Raw genomic sequence first — 27298 nt, 5'->3', positions numbered from 1 at the left:
AAGATGAATATAGTCTTAAAAGATTTGGTCTAATTAACTGGTTAAATTCTGAAAAAAGAAATTTCAAGTAATTTATAGAATGTATATTGAGAAAATACCCCTAAAGAGTGAGTGATAGAAACTTAGAAAGTTAAAAATCAAATTTCACTGAGAATAATGGGTTATGTAGATATAGAAAGTCTACTGAATACTTCAGAAAAAATTTTCTTTTTGCTTGTCAAACTCTGTTAAATTTTCCACTTGCCTAATTGTGTATGATAAAATAATCCAAATTAAAATATAGAATGCTACAATACAGACTTTAAAATGATAAGAAATTTACTGAGGATATTTATTTTCAATACTATTATAGATTTGGTACCTGGGTAGACATCCATCTCAGAAAAAATTCTGGATAAATATTAAATGAATGGATGCATTTCAGAAAAACAAGGACTTCTCAGGTTAAAAAAGCTAATCAGAGGCATAGACCTGAAGAAGAAAACAGTGAAACGGACTTTCACTTGATGGCATTTGCTGGGCCTATGAACTTGAGTTGTATTTTAAGTCTCCCAGAGTTTGGGGGATGGGGGAAATGCAAACTAGGGTCTGCCTAAAGTAGAGAATCTGATATGAAACCCTCACTTCCTAAAGCTAGCACCCTAAAGAGTGATCCAGAAATTATCTCTGCCACTTCCAGTGGGATTGTGAGAGAAATTAGTGATCTAAAATATGGGGTTGAAATGAAGGCAGAAATAACATTATTAAACATTTGGAAAAACTAGCTTGACCTCATGCAGCTTTGTAGCCTAAATTGTTGTTACCTTTGAGATCTAAATTTAAATTAAATTTAAGTTAAAATGATTGCTGACTGATAATTTCCAGAAGTACTTAGCAGAGGCAAATGTAGATCTTAAAGGAACTCTTTTTCATCTTAAATCTCAAATGTTATTTGCAATTAAAAGTAAGCACAGAAAGAAACAAAGTACCAAGAGTAATAACTATCAGCAAAAGCCCCCAAAGCCTTAGATACTGTAATTTTCAGATACAGAACATAAAATACTTACTATGTTTAAAGAAATAAAAGACAAGCTTAAATGTACAAGCATGGAACATGAAACAGTAAAAAATGATCAGATTTGATAATGAGTCAAGTAAACCTGCTAGAAATTAAACAGTAATATTAAAAGTAAAATTCCAGTGGAAGAAGGGACCATTATAATAGACCTGAAACAAAAAATGTAAACTATAAAGTAATTGTAAATGAAAAAATCATGTATAATTTAGCAAAGAGAGATCAAGGAATGGGAAATATGAAAAAGAAGTTGAGGGACATGAAGGGTAGAGTTTGCATGAATGTCTGCAGTGTGTCTAAAAGCAGTTTTGGAGGGAATAAAAAGATAGAGAATGGGCTGAAGCAGGGTTTGAAAACATAATGGCAAAAAACTTTTCAAAAACTGTTGAAAGACACCACCCTTAAATCTCAGAAAGCCCCCAAATCCAAAACAGATAAATAAAAATATGCTATTTAGACAAAACATTCAATACAAGGAGATAATTTAAAAGGTAAGCATTGAGGAAAGACTGATTACTTCACCCAAGAAAGAGTTAGAAATACATCTAACTTTTTCTTAGCAACAAGAGAAGGCTAAAGAGAGTTAAATGACATGCTAAGAAAAAGTAACCATCCATCTAAAATTGTCTGACCAGCAAAAAAACAAAAAACAAACAAAAAAAACTTTATATATGATAGTACTGTAAACAAACTGGTCAACAAAAGGAACTGAAAGTAATTTTCACTATCAGACTCTACTAAAAGAAACCCTAAAGGATATACTTGAATAAGAAAGAAAAGGTGGGAGAGTCAGGAAAAAGTAAAGAGTATAGAAAAGATATCTGTATAAACATTTCCTGAACAGAACATAGTAATAATGTCAATTCCAAGTGAATTAGAGACCTAAATGTAAAATTCAAAGCTATAATATTTTCAGAAGTTAATATTCAGTAATATTTTCATGATCGCAAGACCAAATTTTTCCTTAAGGCATGATCAGTCAGTTCATTTCAATCACTCAGTCGTGTCCAACTCTTTGCGACCCCATGGACCACAGCTTGCCAGGCCTCCCTGTCCATCACCAACTCCCAGAGTTTACTCAAACTCATGTCCATTGAGTTGATGATGCCATCCAACCATCTCATCCTCTGTCATACCCTTCTCCTCCTGCCTTCAATCTTTCCCAGAATCAGGGTCTTTTCCAATGAGTCAGCTCTTTGCGTCAGGTGGCCAAAGTATTGGAGTTTCAGCTTCAGGATCAGTCTTTCCAAATGACTGATTTCCTTTAGGATGGACTGGTTGGATCTCCTTGCAGTCCAAGGGACTCTCAAGAGTCTTCTGCAACACTACAGTTCAAAAGCATCAATTCTTTGGCACTCAGCTTTCTTTATAGTCCAACTCTCACATCCATACCTGACTACTGGAAAAACCATAGCTTTGACTAGATGGAACTTTGTTGGCAAAGTAATGTCTCCGCTTTTTAATATGCTGTCTAAGTTGGTCCTAGCTTTTCTTCCAAGGAGCAAGTGTTTTTTAATTTCATGGCTGCAGAACGCAGTGATCAAGACCATCCCCAAGAAAAAGAAATGCAAAAGGCAGAATGGCTGTCTGAGGAGGCCTTAACAAATAGCTGAGAAAAGAAGAGAAGCAAAAGGCAAAGGAGAAAAAGGAAAGATATACCCGTTGAATGCAGAGTTCCAAAGAATAGCAAGGAGAGATAAGAAAGCCTTCCTCAGTGATCGATGCAAAGAAATAGAGGAAAACAATAGGATGAGAAAGACTAGAGATCTCTCCAAGAAAATTAGAGAAACCAAGGGAACATTTCATGAAAGATGGGCACAATAAAGAACAGAAATGGTATGGACCTAACAGAAGCAGAAAATATTAAGAAGACATGACAAGAATACAAAGAAGAACTATACAAAAAAGATCTTCACGACCCAGATAATTACATTGGTGTGATCACTGACCTAGAGCCAGGCATCCTGGAATGCGAAGTCAAGTGGGCCTTTGGAAACATCACTATGAACAAAGCTGATGGAGGTGATGGAATTCCAGTTAAGCTATTTCATATCTTAAAAGATGATGCTGTGAAAGTGCTGCACTCAATTTGCCAGCAAATTTGGAAAACTCAGCAGTTTTCCACATGAGTGGAGTGGAAAAGATCAGTTTTCATTCCAGTTCCAAAGAAAGGCAATGCCAAAGAAGGCTCAAACTACCGCACATTTGCACTCATCTCACATGCTAGTAAAGTAATGCTTAAAATTCTCCAAGCCAGCCTTCAGCAATATGTGAACTGTGAACTTCCAGATGTTCAAGCTGGATTTAGAAAAGGCAGAGGAACCAGAGATCAAATTGCCAACATCCGTTGGATCAACAAAAAAGCAAGAGAGTTCCAGAAAAACATCTATTTCTGCTTTGTTGACTATGCCAAAGCCTTTGACTGTGTGGATCACAACAAACTGTGGAAAATTCTTAAAGAGATGGGAATGCCAGACCACCTGACCTGCCTCCTGAGAAATCTGTATGCAGGTCAGGAAGCAACAGTTAGAACTGGACATGGAAAAACAGACTGGTTACAAATAGGAAAAGGAGTACATCAAGGCTGTATATTGTTACCCTGCTTATTTAACTTATATGCAGAATATATCTGGGCTGGATGAACACAAGCTGGAATCAAGATTTCCAGGAGAAATATCAATTATCTCAGTTATGCAGATGACCGCACCCTTATGGCAGAAAGTGAAGAAGAACTAAAGAGCCTCTTGATGAAAGTGAAAGAGGAGAGTGAAAAAGTTGGCTTAAAACTCAACATTCAGAAAACTAAGATCATGGCATCTGGTCCCATCACTTCATAGGACATAGATGGGGAAACAATGGAAACAGTGACAGACTTTAAGGCACGATGCCCACTAACTATAAAGAAAAGTATTACTAAGTTAGATTACATTAAAATGAAAATTTCTTAAAAATTTTTTAAATTGGAGTATAGTTTTCTTACAATGTTGTGTTAGTTTCTTCTGTACAACATGAATCAGATATATGTATATATATGTCCCCTCCCTCTTGAGCCTCCCTCCCATCCCCCCAAAACTTTGTTTATTTAAAGGCATTATAGAGGGCAAACAGCAACCCAAATGGGGAAAAAAAAACACAGACTGCATGAAGACATATAACTGAGGAATGCAAATATCTAGAGTGTGTAAGGACCTCCAATAAATCAATAGGAAATGGCAAAAAAAAAAAATCCAGCAGAACAATGGACAGAAAACTGAAATAGGTACTTCACAAAAGAATAAATCCAAATGGTCGATACACTTCAGAAACAATGCTCAATTTCACTGGTAGTTAGGAAGATAGACATACACCCCTAAGTTGGTAAATTTAAAATTTCAGCATCAGTTTGCCAAGTGTTGGCTAGGACATGGAGTGGTGCTGACATCTGTGTTTGGTACTAGGAGGATAAGTCCAAGAACTATGGCAGTTTGATATTATCTGATAATGTTGAACATGTACATAGGCAGCAATACAGGTATTCCAGCCTCAGGTATATTCCTTGTAGACATCTTGAATATGAACAGAACAGACAAACACAGAAATGCTCATAGCCATTTATATTAACCAAAACAAAGGAAATAATCTGCATGTCCATTAACAGTAGATTCGGTATGTACATGGTGATGTATCTGAGAACAAGATATTACGTATTTATGAGAAACAAAGTAGCTATGAGTATCATCATAGATTTTGCAAAGTAATAATGAGTAAAAGAGAAAAATCATCCAGTATACAGTATGGGTACCGTTTATATAGTCAAAGATTTCTAACACTAAAAAGTATATTGTTTAGGAAACCTAAGTGAGAAAAGTATCAGCAGAACCTGATAATTAACATGCAAGTCAGGAGGTCAGTTATTTCTGGCACAGAGAGAAGTTAGTTTAAGGAAGGTACAAAAAGATCTTTTAAATTACTGGCAATCTTAAATTTCTTATCTTGCACATGGTGGCATGGTGGTTAAATGAGAATTTGCTTTTTTAATCTCTTCTAAAAATCTGTAGGATATTTTCCTCTATATCTTAGTCAGCTTGGGTTGCTATAGCAGAATACCATAGACCAGGAGGCTTCAACAACATACATTTATTTCTTATTTCTGAAGGCTGTAAAGTCCACAATCAGGGTGCCAGAAGTTTGAACTCCTCCTGAGGATTCTCTTCTTAGTCTGCAGACTGCTTCTTGCTGTACGCTTAGGTGGTGGAGGGAGGGAGAGCAGGTCCTCTGGTCTCTTCTTACAATACCACTAATCGCCCCACGGAGGCTGCACCCTCGTGACCTCATCTAACCCTCTTTACCCCTGAACAGCTCCACCCCTAACACTATCACATTTGGGGTTAGCGTTTTAACACATGAATTTTGTGGGGGCATAAACTTTCAGTCCAAAGCAATATCTTTTATAAAGTTTTGTTGTATGTATGGCATTTTTTTCTTTTTATTATCATGCTTTTATTTCCTGGCCATGCTGGGTCTTTGTAGCTGTGTGCGGACGTTCTCATTGCAGTGTGTGAGCTTCTCCTTGCAGTGACTTCACTTGTTGCAGAGCACGGAGTCTGTGGCTCAGTAGTTGCAGCACACAAGCTTAGTTACCCTTCGGCATGTGGGATCTTCCTGGATCAGGGATCAAACCGGTGCCTCCTGCATTGGCAGGTGGATTCTTAATCACTGGATCACCAGGGAAGGCCCTTTTATGATATTGTTTTTACAGTTAAACCTTCTGAATTAAAATTCCTCTTGAAAAGGGGGGCACTTTTAAGAAACTTTAAGTACTTTTAAGAATCATTTCCAGTGTTAACTTCAGGCAGGGACTACATGTTGTTGATGTTCAATCACTAAGTCCTGCCTGATTCTTTGTGAACCCATGGACTGCAGCACGCCAGGCTCCTCTGTCCTTCACTGTCTCCCAGAGTCTGCTCAAACTCACATCCATTGAGTCGGTGATGCCATCTAGCCATCTCATCCTCTGACGTCCCCTTCTCCTCCTGCCCTCAGTCTTTCCCAGCTTTAGGGTCTTTTCCAATAAGTCAGCTTTTCACATCAGGTGGCCAAAGTATTGGAGCTTCAGCCTCAGCCCTTCCAAAGAATATTCAGGGAAGGACTACATGTAATCTGTTCCTTTATCGCAGCACCTAGCATAAGGTCCAGAGAAAGCAATGGCACCCCACTCCAGTACTCTTGCCTGGAAAATCCCATGGACGGAGGAGCCTGGTAGGCTGCAGTCCATGGGGTCGCTAAGAGTCAGACACGACTGAGCGACTTCACTTTCACTTTTCCCTTTCGTGCACTGGAGAAGGAAATGGCAACCCACTCCAGTGTTCTTGCCTGGAAAATCCCAGGGACGGGGGAGCCTGGTGGGCTGCCATCTATGGGGTCGCACAGAGTCGGACACGACTGAAGCGACTTAGTAGCAGCAGCAGCAGCATAAGGTCTGGTAGGTAGTAAGGATCTTACTACTAATTGAAATACTTACTTACTAATAGAAAGATATAAAAAATATTTTGGTTGAAATTTTACCCTCTTAGTGTAATGAAGGTAAATTCTAGCAACTGACAGTCTTTTGGAAACCAGGTTTGTAGTTACAAACGTCTCTTATTGTGACTAGATTGTATATGTTTTTGCTAAGTGGAAAGAGTCCTGGTGAAGGTCTCCCTGATCACAATGAACTTCCACACATGTTGTGCTGATTAGCAGTTTATTTGCGGTAACAAACTCCTTCCAAACCCCAAACCAGTCCATCTCTAGGGAGGTTCTAATAGTGATATTCAGGAAACATTTGCAACTTAGCATGAATTAATGTAACCACATAATTAATCAGCTGAAAATAGGGACTAGAACGAAAGGAAAGGAACATTGAATATTCAGAAATGCTTGAGTTACCCTGTAACCTTTAATTTTGTCTGGCTGGGTGACTGTTCTAGCGATGTCTTTTCCGTGGGCAAATAAAAGCCCAGGGTCACGAAAGAGCAGGCCAGGCTATTGAAGAAACTCACACATTTTGTGGACACAGACTTTTTATCCATCACAGTGCTTTGCAAAGGGTTATGAACCTAACGTGTGTATTCTCACACTCCTCCTTTCCACACCCGCTGCAGTTTCAGCAGCGAATTTGTCCTCTGAGGGGGCCTGATGAGGATTAGTCTCTTCCTCCCTCACCAAAGTCACCAGCTGAACAGATGTTTGTTTCTCTTCTCAGATAGGAGGTGGACTGTGCTGGTAACCAAGGTGGGGCTGAGTTACCCTGACATGGTCTTGGAACTTGGAGTACTCAGTTTTTACTTTGAACCTGCTGTGGGCACGAGAAAATATTAAGCTTCTAGAAATACCAAACGAAGGCTTAGGCACTGCTCCAAACTGCTGATGAACTCAAGAGAGTATCCATCTGGAATTTTGTAATGTGTAATATTAATGAGCTCATCTATAAATTGCTTCATAAAATGTAACTTGTATTATTGTGTTCTTTCTTTAATCCTGGGTATCATGATGGAAAGGTACAACAGATATAAGTGTAGCAGATTCTATTACAGGTAAAGAATCCACCTGCTATTGCAGGAGACGTAGAAGACTCAGGTTTGATCCCTGGGTCAGGAAGATTCCCTGGAGGAGGGCATGGCCATCCAGTCCACTATTCTTGCCTGAAGAATCCCATGGACAGAGGAGCCTGGTGGGCTACTGTACACAGGGTTGTACATAGGTTGGACACGACTGAGCGACTAAACACATATATGTAACATATACTCTATATGATATATATATATACACGTGTGTATATATACACACACATTTATATACACATATACACACACACATTTATATATGTTTGAGTGTGTGTGTGACTCTTTGTCAGATAGATGTAGAGATGGAAACGTAGATGAAGCCGACATCTCTCTGAGCAGGAACAGAAGGGACAGACGGTCTTTGCCAGTTGCATTTAGGGTGTTTTGGGGCGTAGTTTCCTGGAAAAATGTTTAGTGACTGTGTGTATCCCCAAATGAGACCTTGTCAGCTTTCTAGGGTTCCCAGGACTGATAACTTTGTTTCAAATGTTTAATGGCATTTTAAGAGGACCAAGGTCCACTTTTCACTAGCAGGCTTCTGTGGGCTTTTAAGGTGACATGAAGGAAGACAAGGTCTGGCTTGACTCAGAATCTTAGGGGAACATATTAGTTGTATGCTAGTGGTGGGAATATTATGGAAATGAAAGCAATACATTTGCAACTTAGTAAAAAAGAAAAAAAATTCAAAATTAGCCTTGGAGCCTATTCGGCGTTTCTTGGGGTGGGACTCTTTAAAATGTGTGGGTAACTGGCTCTCCCCCTACTTCTGCTGTCCAGTCCTGAGAGATGTGCTTGTAGTCAGCTGTCTTGGCCTAATAAGGCTGAGGGTGATAAATGCGGACGGTGATTATGCTGAGTGAACTGTGCCGTACCCCGTAATCCATTCACTTATTGATTGCACAACTCCAAGATCGATGAGGTGCACCAGCTCCATGGGCTGACCCTTAGCTCAAGCGCAGACCAGTCTGTGGACACTATGGAACCGGATTTATGGAAGATAGCTGGGCACCAGAAGCCTGTCATAGACCTTATTCGTATACACAGGAACCTTTATAGTTTTGCACACAAGTGAAGATTTCAGAGTCTGTGTATGTGCTGGTCCTGCTTGCTTGTCTCTTCCATGTGTCTTGACTACCTTGATCTTCTCCATACTTTTACACACATCAGTTCTATCTAATGTGCCAATGTAATTTATTTGGTGTCTGGATCTAGGCATTTTATTAATCTGAGTCCTATATTGCTGTCTTATATGGTGGTTGTGCGAGGTACTGTTATAAATGAGGTTTATATAAGAAAGGGAAAAAAAAAGACACATTTCCCCACTTGACAGTCTTTCCCTAGTTTTGACTCTCTACTAAATAACAACCCATCTCCCATGATGGTAATTGAGGATACAGTGTCTGGAAGAATGGAAAAAAATCACCTTAGTTTTTTTGCCTGTGCATGAGTGCATGCATGCCCACTCATGTTTGGACTCTTTGCAACCCCATGGACTGTAGCCCGCCAGGCTCCTCTGTCCATGGAATTCTCCAGGCAAGAATACTGGAGTGGGTTGCCATTTCCTACTCCAAGCTTACCACTGGGGTCCTCGTTTTTTATGGAGAAGCTTGTTCAGCATTTCTTTTTCTTGCTTCTCTTTGAGAGCTCTGAACACCTAGCTATGATTGGCTGTATATCTTGGCTTTGCAATTCTTTCTCTTATCTTCTTTATCAATAGCTGAAATAGACAAGACGACTTGAGCCCTACACATCTGCCTAGGGAAAAGTGACAACGCTAAAAAGCAGAGGTTTCAAAGGGAGTATTTAAAAGATAATGGAATATAAGAAAGATAGTTAATTAAATGCTTAATCTTAGCATAGCATCAACCTCAAGTCCTGGCAAATATGAGACTACTATCCCCAAATTACATGTTAGCTATACAAAACAGAGGTGGGGATTCCCAGGTGGCTCAGCGGTAAGGAATCTGCCTGCCGAGCAGCAGATGCAGGTTTGATCCCTGGGTCAGAAAGTTCTCCAGAGAAGGAAATGACAACCCACTCCAGTATTCTTGCCTGGGAAATCCCATGGACAGAGGAACGTGGCGACCTATAGTCCATTGGGAACCAAAGAGTCAGATGTGACTTAATGACTAAACAGTAGCAGCAGCATTTCAAAACAAAATGCAAAAATGCTGGGAAATTGTTCATTTAGTCATCTCCTTGAAAAAGTTATTCATTTAAAAAATATGCTAGCAATGCACTGTCAGTTGATCACAGTTTATCTTGAGTTGTGTGACACAACTTGCCTTTTACTATGTGGAGAGATCTTTGTGTCCAGTGGCATTCAGACTGGCAAAGCCAATATAAGTATCTCTGAATCACAGAAAACTAATAGATTGACTTGTATTTTTAACAACCTAAGAAAATATGAACATTCATTTTCTGAAGGAAACTGGTGCTCTTATTATTCATATATGTTTCACCAACTCCCGTACTGCCTCAATCACAAAGCATTGTTTCACCAAGAAGTCCTCAATATTTAAACTCCTAGACTTTTGCTAAATATTGCAGTTTGAATATAAATAGCATAGCTTCTAATGATTTCCTTCTGAGATATAGCCTAAGCTCATTCAAAAGTATAGAGTAGGTCCCCAGGGCTCAGTCACATAATTTGTGTTGACATTTAAATATAGGTCTCCAGAAGACCAAATATGCATCTTAATGTCAGGAAGTAAATTGTATTTTCATTCTTTTTTTTTCTTTAAAAATTTTATCTGATGTGACTGGATGAGTCTAAACTAGGAATCGGGTCTTAATGAACAAACATTTGGTCTCAAAACCAAAATCTGTTACCAGCAACTAATGCTGCTTCTCAGGTGATGCTAGTGGGAAAGAACCCATCTGCCAATGCAGGAGAGGTAAGAGATGCAGGTTCAGTCCCTGGGTGGGGAAGATGACTCGATGGACATGCGTTTGAGCAAGCCCCGGGAGTTGGCGATGGACAGGGAAGCCTGGTGTGCTGCAGTCCATGGGGCTGCAAAGAGTTGGACACGACTGAGTGACTGAACTGAACTGGGAAGATCCCCTGGAGAAGGAAATGGCAACCCCTTCCAGTGTTCTTGCCTGGAGAATCCCATGGACAGAGGAGCCCGGCGGGCTACAGCCCATGGGGTTGCAAAGAGTTGGACACGACTGAAGAGACTTAGCATGTATTCATACAAACCAGACTAACATCTATGGAGTATTTTCTGTGTGCCAAGCAGTGCTCTTTGTTCCTGACGTAGGTAGCTTATTTAATCCTTGTGTGACCTTCTGAAGTGAGTGTTCATGTTTTACAGATAGAGAAATTGATGGGGAGGGGTTAGAAAATTGTCTGGAGTTCTGGTTCTGATAGGGCTTGATAGGCACTCAATTCCTACTTCTTCCTACTATGAATGAAAACAGAAGGAAGATAAAACGCACAGAATCCACCTCCATGTCAGCTAAGAGAAAAAGGAAAGTCCATACAACCCAAATTTTATGTGAGTCCCAAACACCATAACCGGCAAATTAATCTCAATACAATGTCAGAAGACAATGGCACGGCACTAATGAGAAACCAAGAAAGAAAGTATGAACCAAGGGTTTTACATTCCTCCAAGCTGTCCTTTAAATAAAGGACTATAGACAGTTTTATCATGAAAGAACTAAAAAAAACACATTCCTATGAATTCTTTATGAGAAATATACTAATGGGTTAGCTTTAGTCATCAGGAGATTATTAGTGAAATTTCACCCAAAAGCCTTAAATGTATTGAACTGTAAGCTGTAATTTAGCAGAGGAGGTTAATTACTGAAAGAAAGCAGGGGTCATAATTAGACTAGGTGAGTCAAGCCAAGAAACTATTAAGCAAGACAAAGTATGTTACTTTATAATGTTTAAATTCACATTAAAATATATGGTTTGTGAACTATAATATTCTTCATATAACATACCATAACTTTCATAGTTTCCATAAAGAAAGAAAAAGTATAGATTAAGAGCAACTGCTTTTCAAGTATCCATAAATATTTATAAAAATTAACTCACAATGAAAATGCCAACAAATTTCAGAAAGTAGATATTTTATTGGCCATAATGTCGGATCACTAAATAGTACCTAGTAGCTGTCATATAAAATAAGTAGAAGCCCTAACACCATGCAAATTTTTAAAATAATTTTAACATTTTCTTTAAAACGTATCTTAAATTATGGAAAAAATGCAAGGATAAGAAAACATAAAATAATTTATTAATTCTTTTACCCAGATTCATCTATGACTAAAAATTATCCCATTTCTTCTATTATTTATTATTTGCATTTGCTGTCTGTGTACATGCACATTTATGTACATACAACTTTTTTTAACAAGATGAAAGTAAGTTACATACACCAAGCTCTTTGTCTCTAAGTTACCGGTAAATATATCACTGAGTGTTTTCTAAAAATAAGAGTGTTCTCTGACATATGCAGAGTACAGTTATCAGCTTCAGTCAGTGTAATATTGACACAATGCTTTTATCTAATCTACAATCCATATTTCAGTTTTGTCGAATAACCTAATATTATCCTTTATAGCATGTTTTTCCCTCCAGTACAGGATCCATTCTAGGACATGATGTTGCTTTGTATGCTATTCATCTTTCGTCTCCTTTAATCTCAAAACTTTTCACTGGCTTTTTTTTGTCTTTTATGACATTGCTACATTTGATGGATAGAATCTCTTTTCCTGCTTTGTTTTTAACTTAATGATCTTGCTATTGGCTTACCTGATGCTTCCTTATAGTTAGATTCAGGTTATACATTCCAGGACAGAATAACATTTGAGTGATACGGTGCCCTTCTAGAATATCATATCTGGATGAATACTGTGTCCACCTGACCCTCATGCTGCTGCTGCTGCTGCTACTGCTAAGTCGCTTCAGTCGTGTCCGACTGTGTGCGAGCCCATAGAAGGCAGCCCACCCGGCTCCCCCGTCCCTGGGATTCTCCAGGCAAGAACACTGGAGAGGGTTGCCATTTCCTTCTCCAATGCATGAAAGGGAAAAGTGAAAGTGAAGTCACTCAGTCTTCTCCGACTCTTCAAGATCCCATGGACTGCAGCCCACCAGGCTCCTCTGCCCATGGGATTTCCCAGGCAAGAATACTGGAGTGGGTTGCCCTTTCCTCCTCCAGGGGATCTTCTTGATCCAGGGATCAAATCTGCGTCTCCTGCACTGCAGGTGGTTTCTTTACCACTGAGCTACCAGAAAAGCCCTCATATATATGTATATATATCTTCTTGTCAGAATTACCCCCTGCATTTAGCATAAATTGGTGAATCTCCTTAATACCAATCTTTACTTTGATGGTAATAAAATAATGGTTTTCCACTTTCAGTATTCCCTTCATATTTACCAGTCAGTACTTGGCAAGTAAGCAAGGCTCTCTCTTCATCTACTGTAAGCAAGGCTTTCTCTTCTTTCCTATTCATTTACTGATTTACCTATCATCATAATGACCTGAAGGATGCCTGTTTTTAAAAAGGTCTTTAATTATTGCACCTTAACTGGGTGCTCAGATTGTTTCCGTTTGGCCAGTAGGAATCCCTTTAGACTGTTCTTGTCTGTTTGAGACATGCCTTTAGGCATCTTTTTTATTTTTTCTCAACTTCACTATCTGGTGTTATATGCCCCTGGCCCATTTTGTTTATCACTGGAATCAGCCATTTCTCCAAGGATTTCTGGTTTCCTTCATTAGAGTCCCATATTTCTACTATGGGTAGATTCATTCTAACAGAGTATCTTTGTTTCTTAGGCCTTTCTGTATACAGTGCTCATGAAAATTCAGGAAGAAATAAAATACTTCCATATAACTCGGTGGTCAAAAAACCCTAAAAGTCCATTTACTTCAACTTCAAGACAAAAATCAACATAAAATAAAATCCCTAGCTAAGAAAACTATGTGTCAAAAATTTTGGGACCCAAAGTATTACTTGAAATCAAATTTCTAGCCTTACACAATTTCATTAGTAATAAAAGGATGAAAATAAGTGGACTAACTATTCACATTAAACATAATAAATAATAATTACAGAAAAGACCTAAGGAAAGTGAAAGAAAAAGAAAACAAAGCAAAAACTAGGTCTCTTTGAAATACATGCACAAACAATAAAATGTTAGAAATTATAGCAAGTTGACAATTTAGAAAATATATATGAAAAAATTGTTCTTGATGGATCTGAAGATTCCTTTAGTACTGATCATATATGTTACTGATCTGTTTTCTCTTTTTCCTAAAAGAACATGTTGATATGCCTGATTGTGGCATGACATTAAGGAGAGTTTTGACTCTCAATTTTTAACTTAAAAGGTTAATGCTAATTTAGCTTTTTAATGAATTTATAATACTGATTTGGAAAAATTTGTTTCAAAATATTTTAGTGGTCCTAATTCAAAGACAATAGGTATAAAACTATGATTTGATCTACAAATTTCTGAAAATTGTCCATAATATAAACCTGGTCATGTTGATATGAGAGTTGTTTGGTTTAGTCATCCTGGGATTGTATCTGTTTTCAGGCCTAAAGAAGGTACAGCTCTTGAGTGTAGTATGTCTTCTGAAGAAATTAATATTTGGACAATTATTTCTATGGGTAATATGACTTGATTTTCTACTTCTAACAACCACAGTTCTCCTGGTTTTAGGTGTATGTTGGGATTATGTAAGAATCAAAGTTTAAATCTTCATAATCTGTATACGTGTCTAACTCAATACCATTGGTGCCTTATAGTTTTCATGGTAAGGGAGGGGTTATTTACAATTTTATACAACCCCCAAAATAGGCGTTTTTGTCTATTATGTATAGGATTTGTAATGAGGGTAGTGAAATTCAATTTAGAATAATGGCTGGCAGAATTGTTTAAATGGTGTCTACTTACAGTGCGTCTGTGGTGCTGGTATGGTCAGCTTTGTTGTTAACAATTCAGTTCAGTCACTCAGTCGTGTCCGACTCTTTGTGACCCCATGAACTGCAGCATGCCAGGCCTCCCTGTCCATCACCAACTCCTGGAGTCCACCCAAACCCATGTCTATTGAGTCGGTGATGCCATCTAACCATCTCATCCTCTGTCGTCCCCTTCTCCTCCTGCCCTCAATCTTCCCCAGCATCAGGGTCTTTTCAAATAAGTCAGCTCTTTGCATCAGGTGGCCAAAGTATTGGAGTTTCAGCTTCAAAATCAGTCCTTCCAATGAACACCCAGGACTGATCTCTTTTAGGATGGACTGGTTGGATCTCCTTGCAGTCCAAGGGACTCTCACGAGTCTTCTCCAGCACCACAGATCAAAAGCATCAATTCTTCAGCGCTCAGCTTTCTTCACTGTCCAAATCTCACATCCATACATGACCACTGGAAAAACCATAGCCTTGACTATAAGGAACTTTGTTGGCAAAGTAATGTCTCTGCTTTTTAATATGCTATCTAGGTTGGTCATAACTTTTCTTCAAAGGAGTAAGCATCTTTTAATTTCATGGCGCAATCACCATCTGCAGTGATTTTGGAGCCACTCCCCCCCCCAAAAAAAAGTCAGCCACTGTTCCCCATCTATTTGCCATGAAGTGATGGGACCAGATGCCATGATCTTAGTTTTCTGAATGTTGAGCTTTAAGCCAACTTTTTCACTCTCCACTTTCACTTTCTCCAAGAGGCTCTTTAGTTCTTCACTTTCTGCCATAAGGGTGGTGTCATCTGCATATCTGAGGTTATTGATATTTCTCCCAGTAATCTTGATTACAGCTTCTGCTTCATCCAGCCCAGCGTTTCTCATGATGTACTCTTCATGTAAGTTAAATAAGCAGGGTGACAATATACAGCCTTGACGTACTCCTTTTCTTACTTGGAACCAGTCTGTTGCTCCATGTCCAGTTCTAACTGTTGCTTCCTGACCTGCATACATGTTTCTCAAGAGACAGGTCAGATGGTCTGGTATTCCCATCTCTTTCAGAATTTTCCACAGTTTATTGTGATCCACACAGTCAAAGGCTTTGGCATAGTCAATAAAGCAGAAATAGATGTTTTTCTGGAACTCTTGCTTTTTTGATGATCCAGCAGATATTGGCAATTTGATCTCTGGTTCCTCTGCTTTTTCTAAAACCAGCTTGAACATCTGGAAGGATAGCAAATTTAGTTCCCTGTGCTATACAGTAGTACTTTGCTGTTTATCTATTTTATATATAGTAGTTTGTATCTACTAATCCCAAACTCCTCCCCCTCCACTTCCCCTTTGGTAACCATCAGTTTGTTTTCTAGGTCTGTGAGTCTGTTTCTGGTTTCACGTAACAAATTCTTATTGAGTGACTGCCATGTGCTAAGCACAGTACTATTAATGAGGGAAACATTACTGAACTAAGCTCTCAAAAATCCCTACCTTTGTAGAGTATTCACTGCAGAATATAGAGACAGACCATAAATAGCAAACCTATTAAATAATTATTATTTTTTATATTAAGAGTTGATAAATGTTTTGGGAAAATTATAGTGCGGTAAGGGAGATTGGGAATACTGTGGACAGGTTGCAAATTTTCATCGTTGTCAAGTTAGATCTTACTAAAAGATGACATTTGAGCACCTCTATCTGGAGGAGAAGTGTCCCAGATAGAAAAAATAGAAAAAAGGAAATGTTATCGCTGTGAAAATATCTTGACTATACATTCTTGATCAATAAGAAAAATATCAATGTGGAACATTTCAGTAAATGTTATTTAAATTGTCCTTTATGGCTGAAGTTCCCAGATGGTCATAGCACATTTAGTAAATTTCTCTCTCCTGGGAAGATGATAGCAATAAAAAAAAATAATGATGATAAATCCTTGTCCTCAAGCAGATCTGACAGGTTCTGCAAAATACGACTTTAAAAGTTATTGAAACACATGGAGTTATAAATTGTGTTTACAGAGTTTCGATGAGAAATCTATATGCAAAATCTTTGCCCTATTAGTGTTTAAAGTTGTGGCTGAGGAATGGCCTGACCCTTAAATCCTCCTCAAAGGAGGTAACAGAATTCCATAGGAAATCGTCTTCACAGTCATTACCACCATAGGATGGGTCATAAGAAGGGCCTGGAACCTACATTCTTCTGAAGCATGGTGCCTAATGAAAGGCAAAAACTCCTCAAAGTTCTCCCTCACAAACTGGTGGAGGGTCTAGTTTGGATTGTAGATGTGAAAAAATATTCAGGTCATAAATAGAGAGCTGAAACCATGCTATAAAGAGAAGTGTTTTGCCAAACAAAATGTATGGTGTTGGGTAAGAAAAAATAAGGGCACCACAAGAGTCCTTTGTTGTTTGTTTTCTTAATTAATTTATTTATTTTAGTTGGAGGCTAATTACTTTACAGTATTATAGTGGTTTTTGCCATACATTGATATGAATCAGCCATGGGTGTACATGTGTTCCCCATCCTGAACCCCCTTCCCACCTCCCTCCCCATCCCATCCCTCTGGGTCATCCCAGTGCACCAGCCCTGAGCACTTGCCTCATGCATCAAACCTGGACTGGCGACCTGTTTCACGTATGATAATATACATGTTTCAATGCTATTCTCTCAGATCATCCCACCCTCGCCTTCTCCCACAGAGTCCAAAAGACTGTCATGCGAGACAGAAAAAGAGACACAGAAGAGTCCTTTGAATAGAGGTATCCTGACATACATTGTTCAGTGACTAGTGGGTCTGTTTCTTTGTGACCCCATGGACCACAGCACACCAGGCTTCTCTGTCCTTCCCCATCTCCTGGAATTTGCTCAAACTCTTGTCCATTGAGTTGGTGAGGCCCTCTTGACATATATGCTTTTTGCCTATTGAAAAAAAAACCCTGCAAATTAAAAATTAAATCTAGTCTCAAGTATTTTAACTCAACCAGACATTCAGCAGTGCTCAAAATATTTCTTTTTCTCTGATCAGCTCTGTCTTTCATTTGTGTGTGTGTGTTTGAGTGTGTGTGTCAGAGAGAAGTCTAGCTACTTAGTTACCAAATGTGTAGGAAGTTAGTTCAGTTCAGTTGCTCCGTCGTGACCGACTCTTTGAGACCCCATGAACCACAGCAGGCCAGGCCTCCCTGTCCATCACCAACTCCTGGAGTTTACCCAAACTCAGTGGAGGTTAAGCCTATCTTAACTAGGACTTAGCTATCTACAGAATTTCCATTGAGAAGTTGCCAAGCCATCTATTTGTATGTTGGGGACATCAACACTTCCCAGTAAATGTCCTATTATTATTACTCTCACTGGAAAAAAGCTCTCAAGTTTCATTTCAGTATTCCAAGGAACATGGGTGCCTACATTTTTGTAGGAAAAATTAGAAAAGGATTTCTTTTTCTTATGACAAAGGAGTAGCTTCCTCAATACCATGGTGTGTGGAGCTCCAAGTCTTCACACACATGGTATGAGGTAGAAAAGTTCCCCTAAGGAGCCAAGAAACTTCGTGGGAAGAAAAGGACTAAGACTTGATGCTTTTGTATTTGTCTGTGTGTGTGTGTGTGTGTGTGTGTGTGTGTAGGGAGACTGAATATTTGAATATTCTGAACAGAGTAAAGCCTCAGAAGTGAGCGGATGGGAAAGGACAGTGAGCAGATTTACTAAGACCTAGAGAGAAACTAACCATGAGAGTTTGTGAGGAAAATAAGGGCTTGCTGCTGCTGCTGCTGCTGCTAAGTCGCCTCAGTCGTGTCCAACTCTGTGTGACCCCATAGACGGCAGCCCACCAGGCTCCTCTGTCCCTGGGATTCTCAGGCAAGAATACTGGAGTGGGCTGCCATTTCCTTCTTCAATGCATGCATGCATGCTAAGTCACTGCAGTTGTGTCCGACTCTGTGTGACCGCATGGACAGCAGCCCACCAGGCTCCTCCATCCACAGGATTCTCTAGGCAAGAATACTGGAGTGGGCTGCCATTTCCTTCTTCAATGCATGCATGCATGCTAAGTCACTACAGTTGTGTCCGACTCTGTGTGACCGCATGGACAGCAGCCCACCAGGCTCCTCCATCCACAGGATTCTCGAGGCAAGAATACTGGAGTGGGCTGCCATTTCCTTCTCCAAATAAGGGCTTAACTTGTTCCCAGAAAGAGCTGAAGTGGCCTGGTGTGACACTGATGGAGAAAACCCATCCTCTCAGCCTTGGAACCTTGGTCTAAGCCTCTACATGTGTTCCACCTGCGGATCATCAGGCAGGCTCTCAAGAAGCACATTTGGCCGCCCTTTGTCGCTATAAAATGCCTGCCGGGCACTAAGGAGATGCTGTACCTTGTAGGAATCCACCTTGACATCCAGTTAATGCAGCCCTGATGCTGGGAGAGATTGAGGGCAGGAGAAGAAGGGGACGACAGGGCATGAGATGGTTGGATGGCTTCACCAACTAGATGGACATGAGATTGAGCAAGCTCTGGGAGATGGTGGAGGACAGGGAAGCCTGGCGTGCTGCAGTCCATGGGGTTGCAAAGAGTCAGACACGACTGAGCAACTGAACAACAACAAAGTAGTCCAGGTTGCTGCTGGAATAGTTCATGTTCAGAACGTAAAACAGAAAACATAGTTCATGACGAATTGTGGTTGTTCACAGAGGCCATGAGTGAGCTCCGGGAGGGTGTGATTTTCAAAGTGGGCTCCTGAGTTTGTCTTTTGTGGTTTGTATTGGTTAGTGTAGGCACAGTAGCTGCAGTATGGCCACTCTCAAAATAAACCCCTATTCTGCAAATTTCAGTGTTCTTTATTATTTTAAAATATCCTCAATTACAAAAGTTTATGTGGATTTGAAGTCCATTTGCATTGCTATAAAAAATTCAAGATGACATTACTAAGTGACAGAAAAGTTTGTGCATTTAGATTTTTTTATATATAATTCAACTCGCTATATTTTAAAAAGCTTATTTATTTTTAATTGGAGGGAATCAGCCATAGGTATACATATGTCCCCTCTTTCTCGAACCTCCTTCCCACCTTCTACCCCATCTCATCCTTCTAGTTTGTCACAGAGCACCGGGTAGTTTTTAGGCATCTATAAAAATGGATAAATGGCTAAAATTTTTTTATCTCTATATGAATAAAGATTTTTTTTTGATGTGACTCTGAAGGATTTTAAAAAAAGATCATCGTTAAAATCATGGTAAGGAATTGCCAATATCCAGCTCAATCATAAAACACCTATTTTCATGAAAGCAAGCTCAAGTTTCTCATCAAGAATTGGGAGTTCTTTGTTTAGAAGTTTTATATAAAGTTAATTGTTAATACTCTTTATATCACTTTCATTCTATTTTTTACATTGTTACACTGTATTAAGAATGTGACTTCTTTTTTTTTTATGAAGCCCTGTATAGACACTCTCAGACCCATTCCAGTTTATCCCAATGTGTCAAATGAATATAATCACTTTTTATGTGTAGTATAACCTGCAAATGGTTGTGAGGCACTGCAGTGGTCTCCAGTGAATGCTGATGAGCAAGGTAGAAGTTGAAATTAGGCTCACCACTTCTGGGTCTAGAGCTGTAGACAGTAACCCACCTTAGAGCAGACTTGAGCTGTCCTGGGAACAATCAATTGCATTATCCCATTTAAAAATAAGTTTCAAGTAAGTACTCATTGCTTTAGGGGAAATACACGAGTATCTTTTTGTGGTTTGTCAAACACTGCTTTCCTCAGTTTTCCTTGGTACATAGAAATGGGCGTGGGGAAGAAGTTGATGTATTCTCACAAAGGATGAGGATCTTCCTGGAAAGAAAATGATCAAGACACCAATTGGTTTTCTTTTGAGATTCACTGCTGTCATAATGAACTTCTGTGATAGATTAAGATGGCTCTAACTAAGGCCCCCATCGACCGTGAAGAGGAATTCATCTTTTAAGAAATGGAAATCCTGATTGGTGACTTCGATTTATGACTGCCTATGTCATGAAAGGAAGAGTAATTTAGTGTTTTTGATAAGCAAAATATCTCTTCCCTATCCAGATGCTCTGACCTGGAGACCAGTATTTGAGAATAATGAATACATTTTATGGATATAAATTAAGTACGGATTCTTACTTAGGAGTTGAATACCTGGGAGCCCAAGAGGAATATTTCCTTAAGTGATTGTAATAGTGAAAGGAATGTGGTCATTGTTCCTCAATGTAAAATAAAACATTCACATACCAGGTTCAGAGAATCATCTCCAAATCTTTGTGAGATTGGTTTTCAGTGGCAGCAATGGTAGCCTGAAATAGGGCCTGACGTTGATGGATCAGACTCTTCACTTGTGTTTATCTGGAATTGGAAACGGATAATTTCTTCGTTCCAGGCAAGTTTCTTTGGTTCTCAGAAAATTTCAGGGGCTTAAGGGAGGGAAAAAAGAGAGGGTGAAAGGGTTGGGTAGGGAAGGGGTGGCTGGGTGGGGAAAGAGACCGACCTTGGTGTTGGATAGCCGTGTTGGCCAGGCATGGGCTTGAGAATGAGTTAAAATATGATAAGGGGATTTGACTATAAGTAGTGAAAGGTACCAATTAAAGAATATAATAATAGATATCTGTGATGTGATAGGCATTTTTAGAATTAGTTATTTCTTCATTATAGGAACTTCAAACTTGAGAGCCAAATTAGGAAGCCAGTAATTAGAACTTTAGAAAAGTATGTGAAGAACACTAAAAGTACAAACTTTAAGCAGTTTCAGACAAAAATATTTGGTACCAAAAATCTCCATAATTCATCTGCATACTTAAATGCATGAAAATGAACATTTCGATGCAGAATGGCAAGGGATAAAGAAATTGACATATTTAATGCAAAAGGTAGAAAAAAACCTCTCAAAGGAAAAAAACATCCTCCAGGACAGAGATACTTCCTTTAACCATACCTAAGGTTGCATCTGTACCAGTTTAACATTTTCTTTTTCCATCTTCAGATATTTCTCTCTCTCTGCCTCTGCCTCTGTTTATACATACACACATGCACACACATGTAAGTATGTGTCTATACCTTCTTACATGTGTATGCGTGTTAATATATATGTTTATACTTAATTTGGTTGGTAAATAAAATGTGACTTATTCTACAGCACGTTGACTGCTTCTCAGTGAATTCTTTGTGTGCTTATTTGTTTCTTTGTTTTCATTATATAATATGTAGGTAAGAACATCTCTTAGCAGATTAACATGCAAGCAGCACATTTCAAATAGTGTTGCCTTAGCAAGGGTTCTTTTTGTCAGTGGGCCATATTTTAGATGTATTCCAATGGCAATACCAAATGTAGTCATTGACTGCATTCTCCTTATCCCTGTGTGTTTCAGCAAAGAAGAAATGTTAAGAGATGTTATATCTACATACTTACTTTGCATTTGAATTTCAAATGGGGAGACTTTCTTCCCTGAGAAGCTACGAAGGCCACAAGTATCAACTGTACTTAACTGTTGCACTCAAGGGAACATTAGATGTATGTGAGTTCATTACAGTGTAGACTTGGATATGAAGTCTTTATCCATCAATATAGTCTGTTTTAGCCTAGGGCTATAAACTATGTGAAAACATTCTTGGCATTTTTTTCAATTGAAGTATAGTTGATGTATAATTTTGTGTTAGTTTCTGTTGTACAGCAAAGTGATTCAGTTGTACATGTGTGTGTGTATACTTTTTTACATTTTTTCCATCATAGTTTGTTACATGATATTGAATATAATTCCCTGTGGGATGCAGTAGGACCCTGTTATTTATCTATTTTATATATAGTTGTTTGTATCTGCTGATCCCAAACTCCTAATTTATCCTGTCTCCTCTCTTCCCCTTTGGTAACCTTAAGTTTGTTTTCTGTGTCTTTGAGTCTTCTTCTATTTTGTAAATAAGTTCATTTGTATCACGGTTTTAGATTCCACATGTAATTGATATCATATGATATTTATTTTTTTCTGGTCTACTTAACTTAGTATGGTAATCTCTAGGTCCATCACTGTTGCTTCAGATGGTATCATTTCATTCTTTTTTATGAATGAGTAATTTTACATATATCTATATATAAATGATAAATCTTTATCAGTTTATCTGTCAATGGAAATTTAGTTTGCTTCCATATCTTGGCTGTTGTAAATGGTGTTGCTATGAATATTGAGTGCATGTGTCTTTTCAAATTAGTTTTCTCTGGATATATGCCCAGGAGTGGGATTGCAGGATCATATGCTAACTCTTTTTTAGTTTTTTGGGAAACTTTCATATTGTTTTCTATATTGGCTATACCAATTTACATTCACACCAAAGTGTACTCTTGGCCTTCTTATTCAAGGTTAACACTTGTAGCTATGGCTGTATGAAAAAGTGATATCGAAATATTAGTACCTAACCTTGGTATGAGCAGTGGTTTTGAATAACTTAGGAATGGCCCTTTTCTCTTCTTCAAAGGTTCTTTTTTTTTTTTTAAGGGATGGCATGAATACTTATCAATCATTCTAGCTTAGATTTGGAATTAATAATCAGCAAAGGGCTTACCATATTTGTTTTTTCTCTAAATTTACAACTAAACGTGTGCTTCCTATTTCCATTTTGCAGTGCAGACAGCCCAAACTTAATCTTCACTATTCTAAGAGTAACTTAGGTCAAGCCTACAAGCATTCGGACTTTGAACAATAGGTCTTCCATGTAGGAACAGAGGTCACTTAGATCTTTAGAAGCATGCGGAGGGCTGGCAGTTTACCCAGAGTCTAGGCGATGTGGGTACCAGTGCAGCAACTGAGAGTTACCTTCTTTTCTTATTTGCCGTTGTTTCCCTCAGGAGCAGCATAAGACATTGCGTCTGTGTTTGCCTAGTGTAAGGGATGGGAATGGCATAAAGAGTTGGGCCCAATCCTCAGTGGCCTGCGCTGCACATGTGTCTTGAGTCTGAGAGAGCTCTAACATGAGGTTGGAATGGGGTGGGGTCTCCTCCTAACCCATGGAATTTCAACAACCCCCCCACCAGCTAGATTTACCAGTAGCAGATTAAAGGATCTATTTCCAAGACAAGAACCTTCCAATATACTTTCATCAAACATAGTTGGCAAATTTCTGCTCTCTCAGATATTTCAGCTCAGATTTATTATAACTCACGTTCCCCCTCATCCCAGAGTAATTTATAGTGAGGAGAAGAGCAGGGGAGGTAGATGGACTCATAGTTCTTTTCTTCACAGTCTTTAAGACATGAGTGAATCGTGCCTGTGAGTCTCTCACTATGACCTAAAGCCCCGGTATTTTGATAATAGAATTAATACTTGAAACAAAACTCAGAAATGAAACAAAAATCTTGAAAACAGTCCAGTCCCTAAATATGATTATATACAATTGGAGATATATAGGATTATATAGGTAAATCTCCAGTCTTAAAAACCATAGTCAGCTGTTCAGGAATTTGTTTTTATTTAATTTTCACCATTTAAACTCTATAGTTCAAATACTTGACTATGAAATTGTTCCATTCTGGAAACTGTGGAGAATTATTTTACCATATAGTACACATTCTTCTAGTTATTATCCTTAGCAGCCATTAACTCCCACAGGAAGTGAGGAAGTTATGAGGTTTTTTTCTCCTTGAACATTTTCAATAGGAGAAAAATGGGAAATGGCTTTAAAAGAGGAATAAAAGTGCAATTATAAAATGGTAACTTGATGCATTATTTTCATGTACCAGCACTGAGGGACCAGGGGGAAAACCCAATGATAAGCAATTTTGGTTTTTTAGAAACAGAAAAGAAAGTTTTACCAACTTTATTAGAATATGGGTAAACAAGTAAAGTTCATAAAGAATTTTAAGAAGAAAGTCATCTTAATCTTAATTTATGTTACAAAATAAAAAGCCTCTAGATATACAGACATAATCTCTTTATTTTTCCTTTTTGACTTTAACACAAGCTAGAAGGCTGCAGTCTTTTTTCTAAATGGATTTGAAACCCATAAGTACCAAATGCTTTTTCTTTTCACTCAAGGGAACATAATTACACCTTAAAGGGTTGGGAACTCTCAAAACATATATGAAACTTGATACTCCCAAGAGATTACACTAGCTGAAAGTTTAAGTGGGTTAAAGAAGGATTTAGATAAATCCCTGGATGACTGAACCATAACCAGTCATTTAAAGGTAATTAGAGATTTAGAGGTGGAAGTCCACAGCAAAGGTAAGGTGTTTTTTTTTTTTTTTTTTGTAGGGCACTAAAAGAGTCAAGATTCTACTCAATTCTTTTATGCTTATTCTTAAACAGAAAGCCTAGATACCTTCATACTCTGGGACTTCATATATATTTGAGTTTCTGGCATGGTCTGCAGGGAACACAGGAGCTGGTCCAGGTTCAGTGTAAAATAGCCCTAGATGGCCTCATCTCATTGATGAGCCTGTGCTCTGCAACAAGAGAAGCCACCACAGTAAGTCTGTGCACTGCAGCTAGAGAGTAGCCCCGGCTTGCTATAACTAGAGAAAGCCCATGTGCAGCAACAAAGACCCAGAACAGCCAAAAACATACATAAATTTTTTAAAAAATATTTATAAACAATAAATGTTATGTACCAGGAAAGCTAGCAAAGCATTCCTAGAATTAACTTTGTGAAAAAATAAAGGTTTGAGATTACCTCTCCATCCTCTTTTGCCTATTTTCTCTATAATTTTCTCCATTCACATTATGCTTAATTTCAGGGATCATTTAGATGTAGTTTCATCTTACAAGTAAGAATAAAAGGAAAGAAATCATTTTGGCCCCTTCCTTTTCTGTTACATAGCAGGCCCCAAAAGATTCAGGTATGTGATAGACTGTAAAAATGTCCCAAATTCTTGATCCCTCCCTCCATCCACACCCTTTGCAATGTGATTTTGCTGTTCCTCCAGTCAGAAGGAGTTCTATTTCCCCAGCTCTCATTTAGTCTGGCCTTGTAACTAGCTTGGGCCAATACATTCAACAGAGATGATGCTGAGCCAGTTCCAAGCATAGGCCTCAAGAGGCCTGGCACTGTTTCAGACTTCTCTATGAGCTTCTGCCACGGGCACAGCAAGCCTGCTGGAGAATGAGAAACCACGTGGAGCGAAGACCTGATCATCTTCAAGACTAAGTAGCTCACAGACCGCCGGCCGGCCAACAGCAGATGCATGGGTGGGCCTGGCCAAGATCAGAACAATTGCGCAGATGATCTACTGTAATTAATAACATGCTTCTTATTTTATGCTACTGCGTCTTACAGTAGTTTGTTATACAGTGAGAAATAATGAAGGGATGAAGCATGTCATTGAGCTAGTTGTTAGCTGTATGTTATCGTCAGTATATGGTTTCACACTGTCTTCCCTCAGTAGTTCTTCAGTGATCTTACATGGTTTGGGAACAAGTGGTCCCGTATCAAATCCAGGAGAAAAAAGAGAAAGCTGTACACCAAATTTAAGGAAATGAATCTGATGAAAATATCATTCTGTTATTGGGTAGATTATTAGGAAAAGACAACTCTATATTTGTATGTACTTAACAATATGCTCTTATAATTTTATACAGAGCAAAAACAGAAGTAAATCAATTATAGGATATTTTCAACACTCTACTTTCAATAGATAAAAGATGTAAACTTATTTGAAGAGCAAAATTATAAAAATTAATCTAATATTCCACTTGGTAACTACAGAATGCACTTACCTCCCCTCTGCACAATATATTTATAAAAACTGACCACAGACTGAGTCATAAAGTGAATCTCAACAAATTTCCAAGTTCAGTCGCTTAGTCACATTCAACTCTTTGCAACCCCATGGACTGTAGCACGCCAGGCCTCCCTGTCCATCACCAACATACAGAGCTTGCTCAGACTCATGTCCATCGAGACAGTGATGCCATCCAACCATCTCATCCTCTGTCATCCCCTTCTCCTCCTGCCTTCAGTCTTTCCCAGCATCAGGGTCTTTTCCAATGAGTCAGCTCTTCACATCAGGTGGCCAAAGTATTGGAGTTTCAGCTTCAGCGTCAGTCCTTCCAATGAATATTCAGGATTGATTTCCTTTAGGATTGACTGGTTTGATCTTCTTGCAGTCCAAGGGACTCTCAAGAGTCTTCTTCTTCAACACCACAGTTCAAATGCGTCAATTCTTCCAAGAATTAGAGTCACACAAAGCATATGTTTCCTGATTGCATGAATGAATTCATATGTATATATATATATAAATGAATATATGTGAAGTTATAGAGAGAGTAGCTATATAAATTTTGGACCGAGCCAACTTCAAAGAGAGGAAAATTGTTAGTGATAAAGAAGGGCATTACATAATAATAAAGTGGCTAATTCCCCAAGAAGATATAAGGCAACTTAACATGTATGTGCCTAAAAGTATCAAAATATATAAATAAAAAATGAATAGAACTGCAAGGAGAAATAGATTCACTATTATTGCTAGAGATGTCAACACTCTTTTTTTTTTTCAGATATAAATCCAACAGGTACAAAATCAGTAAAAGTGAAAGTGAAAGTCGCTCAGTCATGTCTAACTCTTTGTGACCCCATGGACTATACCGTCCATGGAATTCTCTAGGCCAGAATACTGGAGTGGGTAGCCTTTCCTTTCTCCAGAAACTTCCCAGCACAGATGTTGAACCCAGGTCTCCCACACTGCAGGTGATTCTTTACCAGCTGAGCCACAAGGGAAGCTCAAGAATACTGGAATGGGTAGCCTATCCCTTC

At 38.6% G+C, this 27298-nt stretch overlaps 1 long non-coding RNA gene and 1 pseudogene across 1 annotated transcript in view; one reads left to right on the top strand and one right to left on the bottom strand.

The window, feature by feature from the left end:
* The window catches only part of LOC145534518 (uncharacterized), a 420000-nt gene that overhangs the window by 227197 nt on the left and 165505 nt on the right, over positions 1-27298 (top strand). The window lies entirely within an intron of this gene.
* The window catches only part of LOC145534830 (cytochrome c oxidase subunit 2 pseudogene), a 44486-nt pseudogene continuing 31205 nt past the window's right edge, over positions 14018-27298 (bottom strand).

The sequence above is a fragment of the Giraffa tippelskirchi genome, chromosome 14 (assembly GCF_054371585.1).
Source record: "Giraffa tippelskirchi isolate mGirTip1 chromosome 14, T2T-mGirTip1v1.2.pri, whole genome shotgun sequence".
NCBI classification, from domain to species: domain Eukaryota; kingdom Metazoa; phylum Chordata; class Mammalia; order Artiodactyla; family Giraffidae; genus Giraffa; species Giraffa tippelskirchi.
This window is presented reverse-complemented; position numbering and strand designations above follow the sequence as displayed.